At 50.0% G+C, this 25,095-nt stretch overlaps 1 protein-coding gene and 1 pseudogene across 1 annotated transcript in view; one reads left to right on the forward strand and one right to left on the reverse strand.

The window, feature by feature from the left end:
* The window catches only part of LOC147724945 (uncharacterized), a 239,703-nt gene that overhangs the window by 120,250 nt on the left and 94,358 nt on the right, over window positions 1–25,095 (forward strand). The window lies entirely within an intron of this gene.
* Window positions 13,937–14,983, reverse strand: LOC147724946 (uncharacterized; annotated as a pseudogene).

A 25,095-nucleotide genomic window follows, 5' to 3' on the forward strand; every position in this document is an offset into this window, starting at 1 on the left:
GGGTGAGGTGTTGAGGGTGAGTGAGGGTGAGGTGTTGATGGTGAGTGAGGATGAGTGAGAGTGAGTGTGAGTGAGGGGTTGAGGGTGAGGTCTTGAGGGGGAGTGAGGGTGAGGGTGAGTGAAGGTGAGGGTGAGGTGTTGAGGGTGAGTGAGGGTGAGTGAGGGTGAGTGAGGGTGAGGGTGAGGGTAAGGTGTCGTGGGTGAGTGAGGGTAAGGTGTTGTGGGTGAGTGAGGGTGAGTGAGGGTGAGGTGTTGAGGGTGAGTGAGGGTGAGGGTGAGTGAGGGTGAGTGTTTGAGGGTGAGTGTGGGTGAGTGTGGGTGATTGTGGGTGAGTGAGGGTGAGGAGTTGAGGGTGAGTGAGGGTGAGTGAGGGTGAGTGAGGGTGAGGGTGAGTGAGGGTGAGGGTTTGAGGGTGAGTGAGGGTGAGTGAGGTTGAGTCAAGGTGAGGGTGAGGTGTTGAGGGTGAGTGAGGGTGAGGTGTTGAGGGTGAGTGAGGGTGAGTGATGGTGAGGGTGAGTGAGGGAGGCTGATTGAGGGTGAGGTGTTGAGGGTGAGTGAGGGTGAGGGTGAGTGAGGGTGAGGTGTTGAGGGTGAGGGGCTGAGGGTGGGTGAGGTGTTGAGGGTGAGTGAGGGTGATGGGTTGAGGGTGAGTGAGGGTGAGGTGTTGAGGGTGAGTGAGGGTGAGGGTGGGTGAGCGTTAGTGAGTGAGGGTGAGTGAGTTGTTGAGGGTGAGGTGTTGAGGGTGAGTGAGGTTGAGGGTGATTGAGGGTGAGGGGATGATGGTGTGAGGGTGACGGTGTGAGGGTGAGGGTGAGTGAGGGTGGGCGAGGGTGAGGGTGTGAGTGTTATTGAGAATGTGTGTGGGTGTGTGAGGATGTGTGAGAGTGTGTGAGGGCGGGTGTGTGTGAGGGTGGGGGTGTGTGAGGGTGGGGGCATGTGAGGGTGTGTGGTTGAGGTCATGAGGGTGAGTGAGGGTGTGTGAGGGTGGATGTGTGTTGCAATAGGTTTTGCATTAGGAAAGTTTGAGCTATTGGTATTGTAAAGGACAGCTTTTTTATTTATGTGCTTGTTTTGAAAATAGCAAATTAATATGTTTGTTATTTACAATGCCAATAGTTTTATCTTTTGCCAATGTGACACCAATTGTAACATAATATGTGTTGTGAGGGTGAGTGAGGGTGAGGGTGAGGGGTTGAGGGTGAGTTGTTGAGGGTGAGTGAGGGTGATGGGTTGAGGGTGAGTGAGGGTGAGGTGTTGAGGGTGAGTGTGTAGGAGTGAGGATGAGTGAGGGTGAGGCTTTGAGGGGGAGGGGTGGAGGGTGAGGTGTTGAGGGTGAGTGAGGGTGAGGGTGAGTGAGGGTGAGGTGTTGAGGGTGAGTGAGGGTGAGGTGTTGAGTGTGACTGAGGGTGAGGGTGAGTGAGGGTGAGGGTGATAGCGGGTGATGTTTTGAGGGTGAGTGTGGGTGACTGAGGGTGAGGGGTTGAGGGTGAGTGAGGGTGAGGTTGAGTGAAGGTGAGGGTGAGGTGTTGAGGGTGAGTGAGGGTGAGGGTGAGGTGTTGAGGGTGAGTGAGGGTGAGTGATGTTGAGGGTGAGTGAGGGAGGGTGATTGAGGGTGAGGTGTTGAGGGTGAGTGAGGTTGAGGGTGAGTGAGGGTGAGGGGATGATGGTGTGAGGGTGACGGTGTGAGGGTGAGTGTGAGTGAGGGTGGGCGAGGGTGAGGGTGTGAGGCTTATTGAGAATGTGTGTGGGTGTGTGAGGATGTGTGAGAGTTTGTGAGGGCGGGTGTGTGTGAGGGTGGGGGTGTGTGAGGGTGGGGGCATGTTAGGGTGTGTGGTTGAGGTCATGAGGGTGAGTGTGGGTGAGTGAGGGTGAGGGTGAATGAGGGTGATGGGTTGATGGTGAGTGAGGGTGAGTGAGGGTGAGGGTGGGTGAGGGTGAGTGAAGGTGAGGGTGAGGTGTTGAGGGTGAGTGAGTGAGGGTGAGTGAGGGTGAGTGAGGGTGAGGGTAAGGTGTTGTGGGTGAGTGAGGGTGAGGGGTTGAGGGTGAGTGAGGGTGAGGTGTTGAGGGTGAGTGAGGGTGAGGGTGAGTGAGGGTGAGGGTGAGTGTGGGTGAGGGTTTGAGGGTGAGTGTGGGTGACTGAGGGTGAGGGGTTGAGGGTGAGTGAGGGTGAGGTTGAGTGAAGGTGAGGGTGAGGTGTTGAGGGTGAGTGTGGGTGAGTTAGGGTGAGGTGTTGAGGGTGAGTGAGGGTGAGTGATGGTGAGGGTGAGTGAGGGAGGGTGATTGTGGGTGAGGTGTTGAGGGTGAGGGTGAGTGAGGGTGAGGTGTTGAGGGTGAGGAGCTGAGGGTGAATGAGGGTGAGGTGTTGAGGGTGAGTGAGGGTGAGGTGTTGAGGGTGAGTGAGGGTGAGGTGTTGATGGTGAGTGAGGATGAGTGAGAGTGAGTGTGAGTGAGGGGTTGAGGGTGAGGTCTTGAGGGGGAGTGAGGGTGAGGGTGAGGTGTTGAGGGTGAGTGAGGGTGAGTGAGGGTGAGGGTAAGGTGTCGTGGGTGAGTGAGGGTAAGGTGTTGTGGGTGAGTGAGGGTGAGGTGTTGAGGGTGAGTGAGGGTGATGGTGAGTGAGGGTGAGTGTTTGAGGGTGAGTGTGGGTGATTGTGGGTGAGTGAGGGTGAGGGTGAGTGAGGGTGAGGAGTTGAGGGTGAGGAGTTGAGGGTGAGTGAGGGTGAGTGAGGGTGAGTGAGGGTGAGGGTGAGTGAGAGTCAGAGCGCTTTACATGAGTATCAGACCATAGTTGCAGGTTACATTGTTACAAAGATTACAGTTATTAGAGCATGGTAACATAGTTACATGTAAGGTCAAGACAAACAAAAAGGACATATACGGAATGGAAAAAGCAGGCAAGGGGAGAGAGTCAGGGGAGGGGGATAGGAGCAGGGGAAGTAGACAGAGAAGGACGGAGGGAACGAGGAGGGGAGGGTGAGAGACATAGCATAGAAAAAGGAGGGGGCCGGTGGTGAAGGGGACACACACCGGTAGACAAGTCAAAGCTGCGTCCAAAGTCCAGTAAGCAGTGATCCCAGGGGAAGTGGTATCAATTCCCCATCTCGGTTGCGAGAGGCTCCCTAGTCTCTCTCAGAGGGGTCCCTGAAACTCCAAGGCATACATACTGGATCCTTCTTCAAAAAGGGGAGAGGGAATGCTTTGGCAAGGAGTGCCATACCATACCTCAACTGTGAGTATAAATATTGGATCGTTCCCCAACAAGGGGAGGAGTGCTTAGTCAAAGGGCACAAAAGGACACGGGGCTAGGCGGTGTAGAAGGCAAGGGGAGAGATTATAGGGAAAGGGGATAGGAGCAAAGGAAGTAGACAAAGAAAGAAAGTGTACTAAATGGGAACAAACAGCATCAGTATGGGGGACAGCAGGCGAGCAGAGAGGCAAACAGCAAATAACTCCATGGTCCAGGTGATCAAGGGGTAAGCAAAACTAATAAAGCAGAGTAGAAAAACTTTGAGGCGGCCAGCAGGGGGCAGCATGAGATGGGAAGTAAACAACCCTAGTAAGCCAACGGCCATGTTACGTGTGAAGCAACAGAAAAATTGGTAAAAAAAAGATCAAAATAGTCAATTTTTGTGGCAATTTCTGTGTGCTGTGCATTCGATCTACCACAGCACACCGTCACCCACCGTTGGCTGAGCCGCTGCTAGGGCCTGACGTGGTCATGGTGCTGTCAAAGGGCACCTCTCTCTGCCTGCCATTTTGACTCCAGGCACGGTTGGAGTCGGTGTGTAACATGTTCCCTAGCAGTGGCTCTTTGCTAGGGGCTTCCTGTATGAGAGCTCTCGCACCAGGTAACTGCACTGTGCAGCGTTTCCGCACAGTGCAGTCAATGATGTGTTCGATATGCACGGGCTTTGTAGGGCCTTATGTTGTGGAGATCTTGTCTTGTTGTCTTTGAGAGGCTCTGACGCGGTTTTCCCCTTTGTTTTAACTTTATATGCCCCAGTCAATAGTATTTTCTTGTGGGCACCTTTCTGAAGACCTTCCTTGGTATCTTGCGTGTCTCAGTGCGGCCCACCTTCAGTATTGTTCCCAGAGGAGCTCTGCCAGTAACTCCAACATCAGGTAACTTGAAAGAGGGTATGACAGCTCTTTCGGTCAGAAATAAAGGCCCAAGACTGTTACCTCACAGCCGCAGGGAGACGTCCATATTGTGGCGCGCCCTCAATACGCACAGAGTTTAATTCTCTATCCCATGCATGCCAGTGTCCATAACTTCAAAACATTCAACTGATGCACTAGAGACACCAACATGAGCTTACTCCTTATTTACTATGTATGCCTTTCAAACACAACGTCCCAGTCATTTACAAAATGGTCGCAGCCTACGTTATATTGGCAGATGAAGTGAGCATCACATCTGTCACTACTGTGTGGTCTGGTTGGAGAAGGGAGAGAGGTCTGCCTCTAACCCAATCGTAGTCCGTTAGCCACCACTGCAGGTCCTGTGCAGTTCTCTCAGAGATCTGGGCATTTCTGGAGTGATTCCCCTAATGCTGCGCCTACTGGAACTTCAAGTCCCACTGCAAAGCTACATATGCCATCTGGTATGTGTCACTAGCAGGATACAGGCCACAAGGCCCAGCAGCCTCAGAGTCATTATCACCTAAATTTAGGATAGAGGCTGAAAGATTGTTATCATACCTTGAATATCCTTGAGTCGCCATTCGGGAGGATAGGTCTGAAACTACACCGTATCCAGAATAGCTCCAACATAAAGGAGCGTCTGAGAGGGAATAAGGTGTGACTTCGACATGTTGATTGACAACCTCAGCGAGTGCTGAAGGTTCGCCGTGTCTGGAAGTGGGGGATGAGAGCCTGGGGCAACCAACAATCATTGAAGATAGCTGAAGATTGGCACCACTGATCTGCGCAGATAAACTATGACCACCACCATCCCTTTGGTGCTGGTAAGGCCATAGGGGAGCACGTTGAACTGAAAGTGCTCGTGGCCTACCTTACACAGCAGGTATCATGGATGGGTAGGCAGGATGGGAATGTGAAAATAGGCATCCTGCAAGTCTAACTCTACCCTTCAGTTTCCTGGGTCCAGGGCAGAAATGACCTGAGCTAGAGTGAGCATATTTACATTTTTGAGGAAGTAGTTGAGGGCTCACAGATCAAGGACAGGGTGTAGGCCCTTTTCCTTCTTTGGGACCAGATGTAGCAGGAATAGCAACCACAGCCTACTCTCTATGGCTCATTTGGCCATAAGAGCCATGACTTCCTCCTGAAGCAAAGTCAGGTGATCCTCCGTCAGCTGGTCATAAGTTGGAAGCATAGAGGTAGGGAAAGTCTTTAAGAGGAGGGAGTAGCTCCTTCGGTCTATCCGAAGAACCCCCCTTGTGGCTGGTGTATGGTTGGCGCAGTTGAAAGTCCCTTCCGTAGCCAAGAAAGGGGTGAAAGGCAGACAGGAGTGCATGGCCACTGAGAGGCCTAATGACTTGGCTGTAGCCCGCAAGTCCTTAAAGCGCTCCCGGGCTTGTCTCAGAAGAGACGGGTGCCATCAAAGGGCATGTCCACGAGGGAAGCCTGGACATCCCCAGAAAAGCCATAAGTTCTGAGCCAGGCGTGTAGTCGAACAGCCACTGTCAATATTGCTCTGCAAGTGAGTCGGTCGTGTCAAGCCCAAAATGAATGGTGAACTTTGCCGCATCTCTCCTGTGTATCATACCGCTTGGGAGAGGCTGACGCAGCCCTCCTCCAGGACCTGTGGCAGCACTTACGCAACCATTTCCCACAGGGAGTGGGAATAATGACCCAATAGGCATGATGTAGTCACCAACCGCAATGCAAGGCTGGAAGAAAAGATTTTCCTACCCCAACTATCGGGCTGCTGAAATGGGAACAAGCCTAGTGAAGTAGAGCCTTGGACCACCAAGCTCTCAGGGGTAGGGTGGTGGTGAGGAAATTTGGGTTGCCTGGTGCAGGGTAATGGCTGCATGCGATTGTCCTTTTCACAGGAGCCCCTGTGCTGGGCTTGGACCAGGTTCCCAGAAGGATATTTGTCAAGGCCTTGTTGACTGGTAGAAGGGGTTCAGAGGATTAGACACCCGGCTGCAAGACCTTCGTCAGGATGTTTGCCTTGACTTCCGCTGAAGGTCCTGGACCTTAGCTGCCCTTCTCACCACCACATCATATGAGGTCCCCTCCTCCATAGCCAGGGTAGGGGGAAAAACCAGGCCAGAATCTGGAGATGTATCCAGTCCACTGGCCGCACCCAAGTGCTCATACCATTCCATTTCGCATTGAGCTGGTTTTGTAAAGGGTCAAGCGACCCCTCCCAATTTTCCTCCATTCCTAGCTCTTCAAAGGTGGAGGAACCGATCTAGGACCCAAGGTGTGCCCCCTCTGCTAGTTCTTGGTTTGCTTGTTTGTGGCTGAATTGAATTGTTAGTGCGATCCATCGTGCAATGGTTCCCTTCGTTACTGGTCTACCCAGAAAACTGCCTGCGAAGGACATAAAGAACTGCTTTGTCTTCCTGAGTTCCTTAGTTCTCTCAATGTAGTGCATCACTGCCCTTCTAGCGACCAGAGTGTGCAGCGCCCTCTCTGCGCTTATGGCCGGTTTCTGAAAGAAGCTCGGTATTTGCACTGTCTGGTTGATGTGGAACCTTGACACCACCTTTGGCATAAAGTGTGGGTTCGTTCGCAACACCACCCTGTCACTGTGTATCTAGATGTAGGGTTCTTGTAGCGTCAGCGCCTGTAGTTCGCTCACCCTGCGCAGTGAGGTGATTGCCACCAAGAAGGCTGTTTTCATTGTCAGCATTTGTAGCGAGGCCTTATGGATGGGTTCAAAAGGCGCCTTCATGAGCTCTGTTAGGACTAGATTTAGGTTCCCTGCTGGTGGTGGCATCCTTTTTGGAGGTGCAATCCTTTTCGCACCTTCCAGGAATCTCTTTACTGTCTGCAATGTAAAGAAGCTCTTCCCTGTTTCACCCCTTGTGTATGCCACTATTGCTGCCAGGTGTACTCTCAGCGAGGATGAGCTCAGCTTTTTTTTCAGCAGGTGCGTGAGATACCTTAGCACCGTTGATTCTCTTGTCATCCTTTTGTGTAGCTTCTTCTTGCTGCACCAATGTGTGAACCTTTCCCATTTCGCCACATAGCATTTTCGTGTGCTAGGTCTCCTTGCCTCGCGTAGAACCCGCAGGGTGCTCTCAGGTAACCTCAGGTACGCAAACTCTAAGTCCTCAGGAGCCATGCCGCCAGGCTGAGGCTCTCTGGATCTGGGTGTAATACTTCTCTGTTTTGCATGGAGAGCAGATCCTTTCTTTTCCCGAATTTGTGGGGGGCACCTTGTGACATTTCAAATATCTGTGAGTACCAAGTCTGCCTGGCCCACTGCGGTGCCACCAGGATCATGGTTAGGCTGCTGGTTCTGCACTTGTTCAGCACTCTGTGTATCAGTGGTATCGGGGAAAAACAAATCTTTTCGATCAGCTTATCCATAGGGCATTCCCCAGGGATCCTTGCCCTGGTTGCCTGGATGTGAAGCTTTGGCATTTTGCATTCTGGTGTGTTGGAAATAGGTCTACTGACGGTGTTCCCTACTTTTTGAACAATTTTTGTGTTTCCTGCATATTGAGCTCTCACTCGTGAGAATACTGATGTGTGCCTGCTGAGCCAGTCCGATTCCACATTGTCCTTCCCTGGCAGGTGTATGGCTAGCAGGTCTATTTTCAGTGGGATGGCCCATCTCCATATCTCCTGCGCATGGATCGATAGTGGAGCTGATTGTGTGCCTCCCTGCTTGTTGATGTAGATCATCGTTGTTGTGTTGTCTGGTTGTATTAACACTCTCTGGCTGTACAGTTTAGTCTGGAAGGCTTTCAGGGAAAGGAACGAGGTCTTTAGTTCCAGGTAGTTGATGACTCCACTGGAGTCCACAGACCCCTCATCCTGAGCTTGCTCATGTGTGCTCTCCATCCCTTCTGGGATCCTTCTGTTGTCATGGTCACCATTGGGGTTGGTGGTGTTAGAGGTTCCCCCTCTGTTTTATTCTCCTTGCTCCACCACAACATGTCCTCCTGCACTGCGTCCGTTACAACCACTAGATCTTCCCAACTCCCTGTAGCTTGTGACCATCCTTCTTGCAGCCATTCTTGGAAGGTCTCATGTGTAGGCACACGTTTGGTACCAAATGTATGCACAAGGCCATCATGCCCATGACCTTGCTCGCTGTCCTCACTTTAAGAGATCGCCCCTTCTGGTAGAGGCGCGTCTCCTTCAGTATTGCCATTGTCCTCTTGTCGCTAGGGAAAACCTTGCTCTGTATGGTGTTGATCTTTGCTCCCAAGAAGATTTTTACTTGCTCTGGTTCCATAGAAGATTTCCCCCAGTGGTTGGAGAATCCCAGGTCCATCAGCACATTTGTCACTGGTTGCACGTATCCGTTGCATGTTCTGTGGGAGCTTGCCTTTATCAGCCAGTCGTCCAGGTAAGGGTATACATGGATCCCTTCCCGTCTTAGGTGCACTGCCACTGCTGCGAGGCACTTGGTAAAGACCCTTGGAGCGGATTTTAGTCCGAACGCTAGGGCTGTGAACTGGTAGTGGTCCTTGTTTATTGTGAATCATAGTAGGTGCTTGTGCTGCCTGTTCATTGGGATGTGCAGGTAAGCATCTTTGAGATCTATGGTGGCCATGAAATCTCAGTCTCTTATCTGAGGAATGACCTCCTGTAAGGACGTCATCTTGAATTTCTGTCTTTATGACTTTGTTCAGGAACCTTAGGTCTAGGATGGGCCTCATTGTTTTGTCCACCTTTGGCACTGGGAAGTTTGTGGAGCACACTCCCTTGTTCCTTTCTCTGTATGGTACTGGTTTGATGGCCTCCTTTTCCAGGAGGTCTGTCGCTTCTCTTTGAAGCAGCTCTAGCTCTTTTCCTGACTGCGCCCTCTTCTTTGGTTTTCTGTTTGGGGGTGTCTTTTCCAGTTCTATGCAATATCCGAACTGCATAGTGTTGAGTATCCATTTGTCTGTTATCTTCCTCCACTCCTGAAAGAAACAACTTAACCTGCCTCCTACTGGTGTTAGATGTTCTGCGATGTTTGTTCCGTGTAACCCTGCATCGTTCCTTTTGTGCTCCACCCTGTGAGGCTCTGAGCGGGTGGGCACTGATCTCCAGACGGAGTCACTTTGAGGCGGGTTGTTGGCCGCCTCTCTTATTCTGTCCACGTCCATTTCCTCTCCCGTGATAGGACTGGCCTCTCTGCTGTTGGTGCCAGTGTTGTTTCCGGTGCGCTTGCTGTGCTTGGTTGTCTCCCTGCTGTGACTGCTGGAATGTCTGGTGTGACGTTCCTGATTGGTTACCCCCCTTCCGTTCGGTCTACGTGACGTGGTACCCCTCTTTGACCCTCTGAATTGTAAGTCCCCCATTGACCTTGCAGTGTTGTTATCCTTTTTAAGCTGGGTGAGTTTTTCATTTACCGGCGCTCCAAACAGTGTCTCCCCATTGAATGGTGTCCTAAGGATGTTGTGCTGCACCTCTGGTTTGAAGCCTGAGATCCTGAGCCAGGCTTGCCTTCTTTCAGTGATTCCCAACATCATCAGCCTGCTTGATGTGTCTGCTCCATCCAGTGCTGTTTTGAGGCAAGCATTTGCCACATTTTTCCCCTCCTCCACCAGGTGCGAGGCTCTGTGTTGGTACTCTTCTGGCAGGTGCTTCACCAGCTGGCCGATTTGGTCCAGTATTTGGTACTGGTGCCTATTCAGCAGGGCGTTGGAATTTGCCATGCGCCAATGCATTGCAGTGTTTCTCTCTATCTTCCTCCCCGTCAGGTCCATCCTCTTGCTTTCCTCGTCTGGTGGTGGCCCTGATGTTGTTGGCACATTTGCCCTCCTCCTTGCGGTTGCTGTGATAATGGAGTCCGCTAGGACTGTCCCCTTGATGTATGGGGGATCTTTCGTCGAGTGCTTGTATTTTTTCTCCGTCCTTGGATTAACCGACCTGCATGTCGCTGGGTCCTTAAACGCCTCCACTCCCTGAGCCATGACACTCTCGAGCATCGGGAGATACTGGCTCCTGGTCTGCGTGGGGAGTAGGGTCTCCAAGAGGAAGTTTGGCTTCTTCTTCTCTTCATCAAGCTTGAATCCAAACTTTGTTGCCCCGTTCTAGATGGCGATATTGTACGCCCCAATGTCGTCTGGCAGCAAAGGCCTCGAAGGGTACATGTCTACGCCCTCTTCTGGACTTTCGGTTTCGAGGTCCTGCCACTCCAGGTCCTGTGTCCCCGAGGATGCTGACCCTAGGAACGTCTTTTGGTCGTCGTCCCTCTCGTCGTCATAGAAGAAAGTCTCTTCTTCTTGCCGATCGACAGTTTCGGAGCTTCTCGGCGGCTCCTCGGCCTCGAAATCCTCCTCTTCTTCTTCCGGCTCGACGATAACCGTCTGTGTCTTCGACGGAATCGTGTAATTCTTGAGGCGTTTGCCAAACTCCTTCTTTCTCTGTAGGATGTTCTCCATTTCGACCTCAAGCTGTCATTTCTTTTTTTCCAGTCCGGCGGCCTGTTCGGCGTCAGACTGTTCTGCTGGTCTCTTTGACTTGTATTTCGGTGCTGACGTCGAAACGAGCCTAATTTCCCTTGTCAATGTCGAGGCGGCCTTCGGGGCCTTCTCTCTCGAAGTCAAACGTTCCTTTTCGGGAACGTGCTTCAACGACCTTGGCTTTTGCCGGTCTTTGCCGCCTGGGAGTCCTTCTCGAAGGATCTGCTGGGCTCTCTGTCCTTGGTTGCAGCTGCGCCCGACGAAGTTTTCGGCGCCAGTGCTCCCTTCGAGGACTTCGACTCAGTCTTTCGAGAATCTGTGTCAGACCTTCGCTGGTCTGTCGGGGCTATTGGGGTCTACGACTCCCCTACCTCTTTAGAAGTTTTCTAATCGGTCTCTACGACCGTGTAGCCGTCGTCTTTTCCGGCGACGTTGTCTTCTTCGTCGGTCGAGAGACCCAGGCCTCGAAGGGACGGTGGTGGGCCCTTCCCCTGCATGGTGAAGTTGGCCCTTCTCTGTCGCTCTCTAACGCAGAGAGTCTTCGGTGTGAAGGCCGAGCAAGCATTGCAGTCCTTGCTCTCGTTGTCGACCGGTAAGCAGAGGTTGCAAACCAGGTGCTGGTCCTTCTGCGCGTACTTGTGGTGGCAGTTACGGCAGAATTTAAACGGTGTGTTGTCCACGTCTCGCGCTCAGGGGGGCCCCTGTGTGAAGTTCTCCTTCTCCTTCGTCGTCCCGGCTTGTAGGTGTTAATCCCTCGTCGTCTTCTCAGTCTTTTCCTGCAAAATTCGACTCTTCTGTGTTTTTTCCCATCCAAAACTCTGGAGCCTCTCGGGAACGATCCAGACCCAACGGCGGAAAAAATAATCTGAAGATGGCGCCCAAGAGTGGGAGCTTCCGCAGGAAGCGTGCCGACGTCAAGAGAAGGACACCAAAAGGTGGAACGTCGACGCCCAACTTTGCTATGAAAAAAAACAAAACAAAACAAAGAAAAGACTACGATTCCCGACCCAACCACTAGACCGCGGAATAATGCACAGCATAGTGAATCCAGAAAGATTCACGCTGCAAAACTACTGTCTTTGACCTCAGCTTTGTTTTATCAAGTCAAAGGCAGAACTGGATCTTCACATGGAAACAGTCTCCTCAGGATCTGAGCGTGTTGGACTTGATCCTTCCTGCAGGGTCATCCCCAAACATTTAGTATTAACTGTTTTCTTCTGACTCGTTTTCATTACCATTGCTCATCAGTGCAAAAGTGCTTGTGCTCTCTTCATTAAACATGGTGAAATTGCCTTACATTCAATAGGCACAATTAATTTACTTGTAAGTCCCTAGTGAAGTGGTACTATGTGTACTTAGGGCCTATAAAGGAAGTGTTGCTAAGGGCCTGCATCACTCATTGTGTCCCCCACGTAAGAAGCCTATTAAACATGTCTAAAGCATCTCATTGCAGTCTGTGTGCGATTTTAAACTGCCATTTCAACCTGATGAAATAAACCTTTTGTCAGGCCCAAACCTTCCTTTTTAATACATACAAGTCATCCCCAGAGCAGGCCCTAAACAGCACATAGGGCAGGATGCATTGTACTGAAAAACGTTAGGCACATACTTTTAAGTGTACATGTCCTGGGAATTAAAAAACTCCTACATTTTGTTTTTTACTACCTTAAGGCCTAATTCTCCTGTAGGATAACATTATGTTATGTTATCTCATTTAATAAGTGATAACGTTTGATTGGGAGCAGGTAGGAAAGTAATGTTTGGTGTCTGAGGAGTTGCAAATTACAACAATCTTTAATGGTACAGTCAGGTTTTAAATCACAATTCTGAAAATGAAATTTCTAGAAAGTTAAACAGGTAATGCCTGTATCCTGGATCTAATGACTAGGTGTAGCTTGCAGTTGGTCTTTGTGTATTTCTTCCAGACAGAGAGACAATGGCTGAATAGGTATTGGCAGGATGGCCCATCTCTGTCAGGATCAGAGAGAAAAGATTTCACCTATCACACTTGCACTTCAACGACTCTGCCTCAGCACACTTACAAAGGATTTCCCACTACCTTCTTGTGACCCCAGACAAACTGGGGCAAGGAGGAAGGAGATTCTGGACACCTGTTGGGTGGGGGGGGGGACCCTAGAATCTTTTCCCACTTCAAAGTGGGCACCAAGTATAAATATTGGACATTCAGAAACAACTCTTCAATTGAGCACATTATAACTTAAAACATTCTAAACATATGATTGAAATAAGCAGAAACAACATAGGCTGAATGATGAAATTGATTAGTTACAATGTTGGTCTTAGTAACGGAATTAGAACGAATCTTGCATTGAATTGGAGGGTCTTCACAAATGGTCAGTGGATTCGGCACCAGTGAGTAAATCTGTTCACAAAGAGATCTGCAATTTATGGAGAAAGATCAGTACCACTTGATTCCAGGCTGGCTGCGTAGAACTGGATTATGCAGCTTCCCAGTTGGTTGCCTCTGTCGGACTGATGGCAACTTCAGTTTGATGCTTAAATAACTGAATATTTGAACTCTCTGTAACTAGCAGAACTTATCGTGGATTTTCTGCACAGAGGTTTAAGGGCAGGCTGATCTGGAATTATTTGGAACAAGGCTCCAGCAGGTCTGATCAAACAGTGAGCCTCTGTGAACTAATCACCTAGAAAAGACTCAAAGTAATTCTTTTAAAGTGAGGATGACAAGATAAAGAGCAATTAAGTAAATTAAAGGTTTATTAAATTATCTCTAGAGGGTTGGTTCAGCATTTTCCCCCAGATTAGAGTATGTTATTCAGATATCAAGGCCTTCTTTGTAACTTTATTAGAATAAAACAACTAAAACTTCATAAAGCTAGGTTGTGAGTAAACTGATTTTACCAGTGTGGCTTGAGGAGTTCCCAGAGTTCAAGCCTCCTCCTGCACACCCACAAAAAAGAACAAATTGTACTATGTTGAGGTAGTCTTTGTAACTGTATCAATCATCATATAGGCATCTTCCTCAAATGAATACCAGCCTTGTTAGTTGATAGAGAAATATTCTTATGGCTAGAAGGCAGTTTAATGAGTGGGGCCCTGCTGTGTGCATATGCTGCCTTCCTACTCTCTTAGACTAATTGCAAGTTGCAGCTGGTCTCTTTCAACCGTGAATTGTGCCACAAGTGCATCCTCTGAGCTTATCTCGGGGTGGTACCTGCATAAGTCCTCACTAAATTTGAAACCACAGGTGATTTCTAGAAGTATGATTGCATCAATGTTTTTATGAACCAGTCCTCCCAGTGAAGCTATCCCGACATCCGGACACCAGCATGGTTTTTCTCCTGTATAGATCATTTGATGCCTGTAAATACATGAGGATCGACTTCAGCTGTTTTGCATTCAGTACACTATTATAGCTTCTTCACAGAATGGATTATTGGATCACAAACCAGAGTTGATGAGCAAAGGAAGCTATCCTTTCACCCACTACACTGGTGTGGTTTCTCCCGAGTATGGATTCTCTGATGCTTATAAAGACTTGAGTGTCAACTGTAGCTTTTCGTGCACTCAGTGCATTGGTATGGTTTCTCTCCAGTATGGATTCTCTGGTGACAAACCAGATTTGACCTGCGAACAAAAGTTCTATCACACTCTGAAGACTGATAAGGCTTCTCCCTAATATGGATCATCTGATGGGTACAGAGTTCAGAGTGTAGACTGAAGCTTTTCTGGCACTATGTACATTGCAATGGTTGCTCCCCAGTATGAATCTTCTGATGTGATTGGAGACAAGAGAATCGACTGAAGCTTTTATCACACTCAGTTCACTTGTGTGATTTCACCCCTGTGTGACTTTTCCAATGCTTTACCAAACCTGATTTATCAATGAAGCACTTGTCACACTCCGTACATTGGTAAGGTTTCTCCCCGGTATGGACTCGGAGATGCAGTAACAGAGATAACAGAAAAGAGCAGCATTTTGGGCACCCTGGACACTGATATGATTTTTCCCCAGTATGGATCCTCTGATGAGAGTAAAGATTACCCCTTTGACTGAAGCTTTTTTCACACTCTGTACATTTGTATGGCTTCGTTCCAGTATGGATTTTACGATGTTGGGAAAGATGCGAGCTTCGACTGAAGCACTTCTCACACATTTTACATTTGTATGGGTTCTCCCCAGTATGAATTCTTTTATGCTTCACCAGATATGATTTTTGAGTGAAGTTTTTCCCACAGTTGGTACACTGGTAAGGTTTATCACCACTGTGGATTCTTAGATGTTTTAATAAATATGACTTCTGAGTGAAGGTTTTCCCACACTCTGTACACTGGAACATTTTCTTCGGGGGTTGAACCCTTTGGTGCTCGAATATATTTGAACTTTGAGTGAAACTTTCCATGCAATCCATATGCATTTTATCCCCAGTACAGATGCCTTGATATAACAAAGCCATCAGCAATGATGGTTTCCCCTCACTCTGGTACAAGTAGTTAGAGATAATTCTCTAATGTGTGAACTTATTGAAACTGGGGGTAAAGGTTAACTGGCAGTTTGTGCAGTGGCATGCTATTTCCCCACAAAAGAACTGATCTGTTTACAGGTGTGATCTTCAAGTGTTTCATCACACTCCTTGCTGTGGCAGGATTCTTTTTAACTACTGTTGCTGCAGATGGTGTGCTGCAGTGTTAGTGCCTCATACTGTACAGCAGGTGTCTTCATCAGCAACCTTTCAGGCTGTGAAAGAGAAGAAAATCAATTGTAATTGAGTGGTTAAAAGGTAGCTGGTGTTTACTTATGCACCAAAAATATTCATGTATGCTATTTCTTTAAAAGAGTGTACAAGTATGCTTATCTGCATTGGTCAGGTGTGCTGAGACCTGTGTTTGCTTTCACTTCCTGGGACAGATAGAAATCGGTACAACATGTTAAACTCTTGATGTACCATGTCATATGGATGGAGATGGACGCATGTCTAGAGAATTAAAGTTAATTCATTCAGCTCAGTTTGTCGAAGCGGTTTGTCACCATTTTCACGTATAGGAATTGGAGACGATGGATGGTTTGGGCCAAGGGAGAACAGCACAATGGAATGCAGGACTGAGAGAGTCCTTTTTATTATTGGGCTGTGTGTCCCCATGGCTTGCTTCACCTTTTATTTTTTTAATATATCATTGATTTCATTCATTGCAAAACACTGTCATTGTAAAAACATTAAAGAGCTGCATTGTATTTAAGTATCATACTATCTTGCAAGCAAGGGGCTTTACTCAGTCACATTTACAACTGTATCCAGTATCATTACATATGCTCTGATTTTTAAAAGATCAAACTACAAACTATATAAACATTTAAAACATTTACAACCACCCACTCTCTCTTCCATTCGAGTGGGCCCATGTTAATCAATCAGGATTAGCATGAGAAAATATTTCATAACTTAAATGATCAATTTTCTCAGAGTATTGACCTTTGCATATTCATTGTATTTATGCACCCAATTAATATGTATTCTGCTTTGTATCCAATCTAGAAGGCAAACATAGTTTACAAATACAAACCGTTTCATAAGTCTTTATTTCGGTAAAATTAACCATAAAAGACATCACAAGATAAAACACACAGTTTAAAACACACAATACAGCATTAAAACCAACATAATACATGATTTACATGATACATGGTGCTTCACTGACTATTCAATAATAAAAGTGATATAGATAATAATAATAGCAATAGACTGTCAAGCTAACTAGTGCTGTGCATATATTTCACTCTAATTAACCAAGACCAGCCTAAACATTTGGCTACAGATACGGCCACCGGGAGAGTTGTTACCGTCCCTAGCAACCTTAGAGCATCAACGGCCCTTCTCGTCTTTAGCTTCTGACAAATCGGTTTTAGCCATTTTTTCCGTGGGCTAACATATGCAGGGCAAACAAAGAAGAAATGACTCACAGTTTCCTTCTGTGCTTGACACCATGGACATGAATCCCCTGTACCCCCCTCCATTTCTGTGTAAACGACCTCAAGGGTAACGTTCCTGCTCTAAATTGATGGAAGAGTTTCCTATCACTGCTCTTTGTTATGGCATCCCAATAAATCTCCAAGCTTATATCCACTTTATGGCTCAAAAATCTACCAGAGAGGGTTGCTGAGCTATGTTCCATGATCAGTCTGTTTCTATAAGTGGCCCAAAACTGGTCTTTGAGATCCTTCTTTCCAGGAAACACGCTGATCCTGGGATCGGACCATAGCTGAATAAGACCCATATCTGCCAAAGTGGTTCTGACCGCTCTGAACCAAGGGAGATTGCCACTACCTACTATTCGTCTGAGGTCTTCTATACCCTCAGCAAAGGAAGCCAGTTCAGGAGTTACCCAAATTCTCCTCCATAGTAGAATTATTCTCAGTTTGGCTATTTCCTCTATTGGATAACAACCCAAGTCCAACATAAGAGGAAGCATGAGTGTCGATTGAGGGAGACCCACCAAATTACGTAAAAATGTATTTTGTATTTTCTCAAGTTGGGACAAATTAGCGTAACCCCATAGGTCCGCTCCATAGGTAATTGCCGATCTAATTTTCACGTATAGGAATTGGAGACGATGGATGGTTTAGGCCAAGGGAGAACAGCACAATGGAATGCAGGACTGAGAGAGTCCTTTTTATTATTGGGCTGTGTGTCCCCATGGCTTGCTTCACCTTTCATTTTTTTAATATATCATTTATTTCATTCATTGCAAAACACTGTCATTGTAAAAACATTAAAGAGCCGCATTGTATTTAAGTATCATACTATCTTGCAAGCAAGGGGCTTTACTCAGTCACATTTACAACTGTATCCAGTATCATTACATATGCTCTGATTTTTAAAAGATCAAACTACAAACTATATTTATTTATTTATTTATTTATTTACGGGTTTATACCGCGCTAGGATCACCTCCCGAAGGAGTATCTCCGCGCCTTGAACACCTTTACAGCTTGTGGCAGTAAGTACACAGATATATAAACCTTTAAAAGATTTACAACCACCCACTCTCCCTTCCATTCGAGTGGGCCCATGTTAATCAATCAGGATTAGCATGAGAAAATATTTCGTAACTTAAATGATCAATTTTCTCAGAGTATTGACCTGTTCATATTCATTGTATTTATGCACCCAATTAATATGTATTCTGCTTTGTATCCAATCTAGAAGGCAAACATAGTTTACAAATACAAACAGTTTACATACAGATTAGGCTTTCATTTATGAGCATTTGTGCCAAGATCAAGGGTCTGAATTCCAAATGCCGGTAACCGCTGGAGAATTCCTTAATACTCGCGGTGGGGGATCGGTACTTAATAGCAATACCTCCTAGACCGGCAATGGCGGCAGTATCCGGGAGAATCCTGCAGCGCTCAAACTCAGACCCTTGATCTTCACCCTATTAATCTCCCAGAGGCCCCATCGGATGCTAGGCAGTGTTCTACTAATTCAGGCATGTCTATTAAACCGTCCTGATGATGATCCCGACAATCATAAAAGGGATCGAAATGTCGTCGACCTTTGGAAATAGTTTCACACAGTCAACCATTGCGTTTCACTATTGTGATGACTATTTAGTATAGCTTTTGCTTTATCCTCCTTTATTCTGAAGCTTCTTTCCTTGTTTGCCTGAAAATTCCTAAAGTTATGTGTGTTTTGTTTTTGTCGTTCATGTATTGGATGCAGGATTGTATCCCACTTTAATGTTGGTTGCTTTTGTAAATATTTAAAACATTTGACTAAATTAAACAATGTGTCCGGCTGGACACCATTGAATATTGATGCTTATTACAGACTATATTTATTTAAATGTTCTAATTTATGTATTAAGGACCGTTGTTCTAAAGTAAGATTGACACACAGGGTCTTTAACTACCTTTTGAGTTCCCTTGTTTTTCTATTAACTCACCTAAATCATATCAGGCATGGATCTCATTAGCATAGAACCACCTAAGGTTAGGCATAATTAGCACACAACTACATTGCAATAATCATATGAGGCAATAGACCTCGCAGGCATAAACACCTTAGGCAATAATCAGCACAAACACAGGGTACCCCAATTGGGGGCACCACGGACTGAAACTGGCCCCAGGCCAATTGTCTCTCGCAAGGGCTCAAATGCCCTATGTCCCGCAAAGTCAGGGCTGGCTGCAAAAGTAGCAAAAGCGCGCAAAGCACTGGGAGCAGGGCAGGAGTGTCTCTCACCCCTATCTCGTCTCCTTAGGAATAAAATATGCCCCCAAGACGTTGCAGCTGACAGCGCTCTTGCAGGGCAGCTGGGAAGGACAAAACGGCACTGGTACTATGTGTGCCTAATCAACCCAGGGCCCCTGCGGGGACTCCTTCGGAAATGCGGGGAATAAAACACAAATGCCCCCAAAATGCAGTTGCCCGCAACTGCAGCGCAACTGTGAGGAGCTGAAACCACTTTACTTTGCAGCTGCCCGCTATCAGATGGGGCAGCTGTGGCAAGCTCTGGCACTACTGTGCCTTTGCTGGGCTATCAGGGGGCTTCTGGAAATAATGGTGCCCTTGTTGCAGCTGCCCGCTATTAGGTGGGGCAGTTGGAAAGAATTGCACACACACTGACACCAGGGGCGAGCACTGACAATGTGCCCTGACACTCCCCCTAACCATCATGCAGCTGAGCCCCATTCACCGAGCTCTTATCTGACTGTTCGTCTTCCTCTGATGCCGCTTTTGATTCTGGAAGGCTTCGTGGAGCCCCCCTTCAATGGGGCTCCTCTGGACTGCGGGCAGGGCTCTCACAGCTCACTAGAGCCCCGCGCAGACTTGCTGGTTTCTCACTCCTGCACCGGGATGTCCTGGGAGGCGGGGTAGGCTCCCGTCCTCCCTTTGCTCACCGGCCGGCAACTTCCTCTTCCAACTTCCGTCGTGAGACCCCGCCTTCAGTCAGGCGCCACTGTGCCTTACTTCCGGGCCACGGGGGTGATTCGAGACGGCTCTTACTCTCGGTGGCAGCAATGCGGGGTGGGCACCCGCTTCCTTAAAAAATTCATAAACGCGGGGTGGGCACCCGCGCTCATCAAATAATATTTATGCGGCTGTGATTGCGGGGTGAGCTCCTGCTAAGAGGACGCGAACAGTGGGGTGGGCACCCGCATGACGAAACCAGCAACTACTGTCTGCCGTAATGCGGGGTGGGCACCTGCTAGGTAAAAAAAAAACAAGAAGGCAGCAATAACACGGGGTAGGCTTCCGTAGATATAATTCCTTCCAATGCCGCAATGCGGGGTGGGCACCCGCTTTAAAAGCAGCAAGAGCGGGGGGAATCCCTACGTCGGGATTTCCTCGATAATGATCGCAGCTCAGCGCTGCAGGCAGCAACAGGAAGCGCTTCTTCTCAGCTGGCAAAGAGCCAAGCGCTCTGCTGGAATAAATGCAAAAGCGCTCCCAGGGTGCTAGAGGCAAAAGTCCAGGAGACTCCTTTAGGATGAAGGGGGCAAACGCTGGGCCCAGGCAGGCCAGCTCACAGGGCCCACCAACAGGGAGGTAGCCCCTCGTTCCTCCTGCAGCCCGGCAGCAGCAGGCCCCCCTCAAGTCAAGAGAAAAAAACAACTTTCATGTGGTCTCAGCCCCTATATTAATATTAGGATTTCCTTTGTCTGAAAGCACAGGGCTTGAGAAACCAGATGCAACTAGTTTTGGAGCACTCTGTTTACCAGGCTCCTCTTTCGTCATTGTTAGGTGGGGGCTCAATGATCAAACGCACCACAGGGGGCAGAGCCAGCATTGTGAAGGGAAGGCACAGCCCTATTGAGGTCCCAGGTGCAACTCCTCCCTTCCATCTAGATGCAGATCTCTCTATTCACCACTGGGCTGACTCACCCGGTCTCCTGGAGCCACCCACACCTCTCAGCTCCTGTCAATCACAAGCCAGACATGCAATTCACATCAGGCAGGCACACACACAGCACACAGAAATTCCAACTTCTAAAAGTGGCATTTCTCCACCAGTCACCATAAATCTATGCACACCATTGCGCAGCATTTATTCTCACGAGTTTATACATACTTAACTCGCCCCTGCACTCCTCTAATACCAGGAATTACCGGGGACACACATATCCCCCATGCATTCGTATGGGAGGGAAAGCCAATCTCACCACACGCACTTAGAGCGCGCACGCCGTTTAGACTGAGCCACAGTGCTGAAGTGCCCAGAGGCCTAAAACCACTACTACCATGTCAGAGCTTAAGGCAAAAAGTTCAGGGGTGAACCTGCCAAAAAGGGCCAAGTCCAACACACGTCCTCAGTAACGTGGAATTGTCCTGGATGGGAAGCCTGAGGATGAGATGGGCTATGCTGGAACCTAAGTTTCGGCAGCTGGTGGGGAAAAAAGGGTTAAGCCAGATATAATGATAATCCATCTGGGGTGAAATGATCTCACCTCGTGTGGTACGGGCCCCCTTTTGCCGGCCATGTGACAAAGTCTGACCAATATGGCTACTCTAATGGGCAGGGACGCAATAGTTGGGTTGGAGATCATCCCACGCAGGTAATGGGGCGTGGCTTGGACGCCGATCGGGATGGCGGCGTGAGCTCGCAGCTCCGCGCGGAATCCCGCTAATTCTCCTGTTTTTGGGACCCTAGGCGACCCGAAAACGATTCTCCTGCCCTCTGAAGTGTAAGGGGACAGCTGGGCGTAATCGGAGAATCGCTGGGGGACTGCTGGCCCCGAGGAGATCGAGGAAGAGGCGGCCGAGGTGTAGACCGGGGTGTGAAGAAAATGGCGGCGAGGAGGTCGGATGGTCCTGAATCTCGGCCCTGAGCCCGGCTGCCACCAAGCAGAGAGGGACCCTGCACCCGACTGCCCGACGCACTGGGATTGGCGGCGTGAAGCCTTGAGACCGGGGGACGCTGCCCGATCCACCCAGGGGACCCGAGGGCCCCGTCGGCTGCCGTCCCGTGACTCATCCTCCCCCCACCGGACTAGTGGGGGTGACGGAACGGAGCTCATCCGACTGGTCATTGCTCCTGAGCCCATTGGCGGTGACATTGTACTGCCTGGTGCCCGGTGCTCGGCACGGGCCCACGAGAGCACCCGCAGAACGGGTGGCCGGACTTGTGACGCAGCACCCTGACATGGCGGCGATCAGAGGGCCGACACCCGGGAGCCGCGACGGGGACTCGGCGACATCGACCCGGCTGAGTGAGAGTCCCTCCCCGGAGCTTGACCAAGAACAGCGGCTGAACCGGCGCTTGGATGCCATCCTTGAGGCGATCACCTCCACCAAGGAGGCGTTACATAACGACATTGCCCAAGTGGCCACGGGCCTGGGGCTACTACGTGCGGATCACGCAAAGCTGGCGGATCGGGTCAAGGATCATGACCAACTATTGCTGGACCTGAAGCCCTCGGTGGTGACCGCGGAGCACAGGATTACAGACATTTTGGCCCGGCTGGACACTCTAGAACGGAGAGCGGAGGATGCCGAAGGCCGCAATAGGCGGAACAACGTACGGGTCGTAGGCCTGCCGGAACGGATTGAGGGGGAGGATGCGGTGGCCTACATGGAGAACTGGTTCCGCACTGTGGTGGCGCCGGAGGGGCTTACTCCATTTTTCACTCTGGAGCGAGCCCACCGGGTGCCCGCTCGTCCGCCGGGGCTTGGCCGCCCCCCCCCGTCCAATGGTGGTGCGGCTCCTCCATTACAAAGACCGAGACCTTCTCATCCAGCGGGCCAGGATGTCGGGCCCTTACGGGGTGGAGAACAGCAAGGTGACGATATTTCCGGACTACACGCAGGCGGTCCAGAAGGATAGGGCATCGTTCCTTGCTGTGAAAAAGGAGCTCAGGGAGGAAGGCATTCAGTACTCCTTGCTTTACCCGGCCAAGCTGCGGATTATCATGGATGGCACCACGCACTTTTTCCAAACTCCGGATGAAGTTTGGCACTGGCTTGAGCTGTACAGAGCGGGGACGGACAGGACACACCAAAGTAGGCGAGACCAGCCCAAGCAGCCCCGGGTGCGGCAGTCACAACGTATAAGGTCCCGCAACAGGCGCCAGCGGGAGAAGCGGGAGGCCCAAATGGCGGCGGAGAAGAGGGACGCACTCGCGGCGACGGCGGCCATTACAGGGTCGCGACAGAATAGTGAACGAGCCGAAACGGACTCGGGAGGAGAGGGCAGCAGAACTGGAGAGGAACTTTCGGAGGCAGAGAGCCAGAAAGGGCCGACAGTGACCCCACAGACTTCGGATGATATCATCTGCGGCTAAGATAGACTTTGGTCTTAATCGGGACTTCATGGTAGGGTGATATCCTGTTGTTGGAGGGCGGGTTGCCGGGTGGGGGACTGCATCAGAGGGGATGAAGGGCGGACGCGGGCTCCGCTGGCTGGGGTCGGCGGCGACTCACCCCCCCTAGGCCCTTAAGGCCGACTGTGGTGGAGACCACAGGGTAAGTGTGCGAGAAGTTGGTTCAAGGTTTGGATGGGGGCGGCCATTGGGTTCGTTTGCTCTGTCCTGGGGAATGGGGGTTGGGGAATGTTTCAGTTTTGGGCTTGTTGGGGGGGGGGGCAACTGCATTGGGGGGGTCATGGATCGTTGGAGTTTGAATTGGACTGTACGGACTTGGGATGGGGACATTACCTAATTTGAAATGCCTAACGTGGAATGTCCGGGGGCTGCGGACTATGGTGAAACGTCACAAAGTACATGCATACCTGGTACGCAGGGGGGTTCAGATAGCTATGCTCCAGGAGACTCACCTCACTAAAAAAGAGTGCGCTGCCTTGCAGAAGAGATGGCGGGGCCAGGTCTTTGGCACCACTTATTCAGCGTATGCCAGGGGGGTCTTGATCTGGGTGAGGGCGGGGATCCCCTTTCAGGTGCTGAATCAGGTAATAGATCCGGATGGCAGATTTGTAGCGGTGGAGGGGAGATTGTATGGACGGGATGTGGTGTTCTGTTGTGTTTATGCACCAAACACTGACCAAGGCCGATACTTTGATGGCCTCTCGGGGTCCTTGGCCTCTTTCCTGGCGGGTCCGATAGTTCTAGGGGGGGACTTCAATTCAATTACGGATGTGGCTCTGGATAGGTCCCATCCCCCCCTGGTGGACTCTCCTGTGCGCAGGCTGGCCGCGCACAGGAAGGACTGGCAAGAACGATGGGGGTTGCTGGATGTCTGGAGGGAGAGGCACAGGGGAACCAGGGACTACTCCTTTTATTCAGCCTTACACGATTTACATGTTAGGATTGACTCGGTGCTTTGCGGGGGCTCCCTAGCTCCATTGATCACCCATGCTGAGTACCTTGCTAGGACGATATCTGATCATAACCCCCTGCTGGTGCATATTCAATGGCAGAGGGAGCGCTCAGTAATACCAACATGGCGGCTTCGGCCGGAGACGCTAGAAGATTCTGTGTTCGACGACGCGGTCCGGCAGGGCATTGAAAGTTATTTCGGTGTGAACGATGGAACGGCGACGAGCAGGTCTGTTGAATGGGATGCAATGAAAGTGGTGGTGAGAGGGGTGTGCCTGGGTAAGTTCTCGAATGCTCGAACGACTGTGCTGAATGACCTAAAGAAAGCGGAGGAGACTTTGAGGGACCTGGAACGCCGCAGGCCGACTAGGCCAGATTTACAGGCCCAGTTACTGGACGCGAAGGAAGTGGTAGCCGTGGAGACGGAACGTTTGAGAGGCTATGACTACAGGCAGTACATGATTAGGGCGCACGCAGAGAGGGACAAGGTGGGTACCCTCTTGGCCAGATTAGCTAGCCCGGAACTTAGGGGTTGCCCGATCCTCAGCATTATTGACGCACGGGGAGAGATGGTGTACTCTCAGGCAGCTGTAGTGGACCGCTTTCGGGGTTACTATGAGGAATTGTACCGGAGTCAGCTGGGAGTGGGGGTGCAGGACATCGTGGAGTACTTGGGGGAGAGGCCGCTTCCGGTCTTGGATGAGGGCGACGCGGCGGACCTGGGTAGCCCGATCACGCTTACGGAAATTCGAGTAGCGATCAAACATATGGCCCGTAACAAGACACCCGGGGTGGACGGACTCCCAATCGAGTTCTATCAGCACTATGTAGACGCTCTGGCGCCCAGGCTGCTGGTGGTGTACGCGGAGGCCTTCGAGAAGGGGGTGTTGCCTGCCTCCATGCGGGAGGCCTTGATAGTACCACTCCTCAAGCCTGGCCGGGATGCCGCGGACGTGAGGTCTTATCGCCCACTGTCCATGCTGACGGTGGATTACAAGATCCTGAGTCGCATCCTAGCCACTAGACTGGCTCCGCACATGACGGGCCTGGTGCACAAGGACCAGGCCGGGTTTATACCCACGAGGAGTACGGCGATGAATGTCCGCCGCCTAGTGGGAATAATGGACGCCATCTTGGAAGGGGAGGGGTCGCCAGCGGTACTGTCCGTGGATATTGAGAAGGCCTTCGATAGTTTGGAATGGCCTTTCCTGGATGGAGTGCTGGAGCGGTTTGGCATGGGCGATGGGTTTCGGAAGTGGACGAGGGTCTTGTATAACTCGGCGACGGCGAGAGTAC

Source organism: Lissotriton vulgaris, chromosome 4_1 (assembly GCF_964263255.1).
Source record: "Lissotriton vulgaris chromosome 4_1, aLisVul1.2, whole genome shotgun sequence".
NCBI lineage: Eukaryota > Metazoa > Chordata > Amphibia > Caudata > Salamandridae > Lissotriton > Lissotriton vulgaris.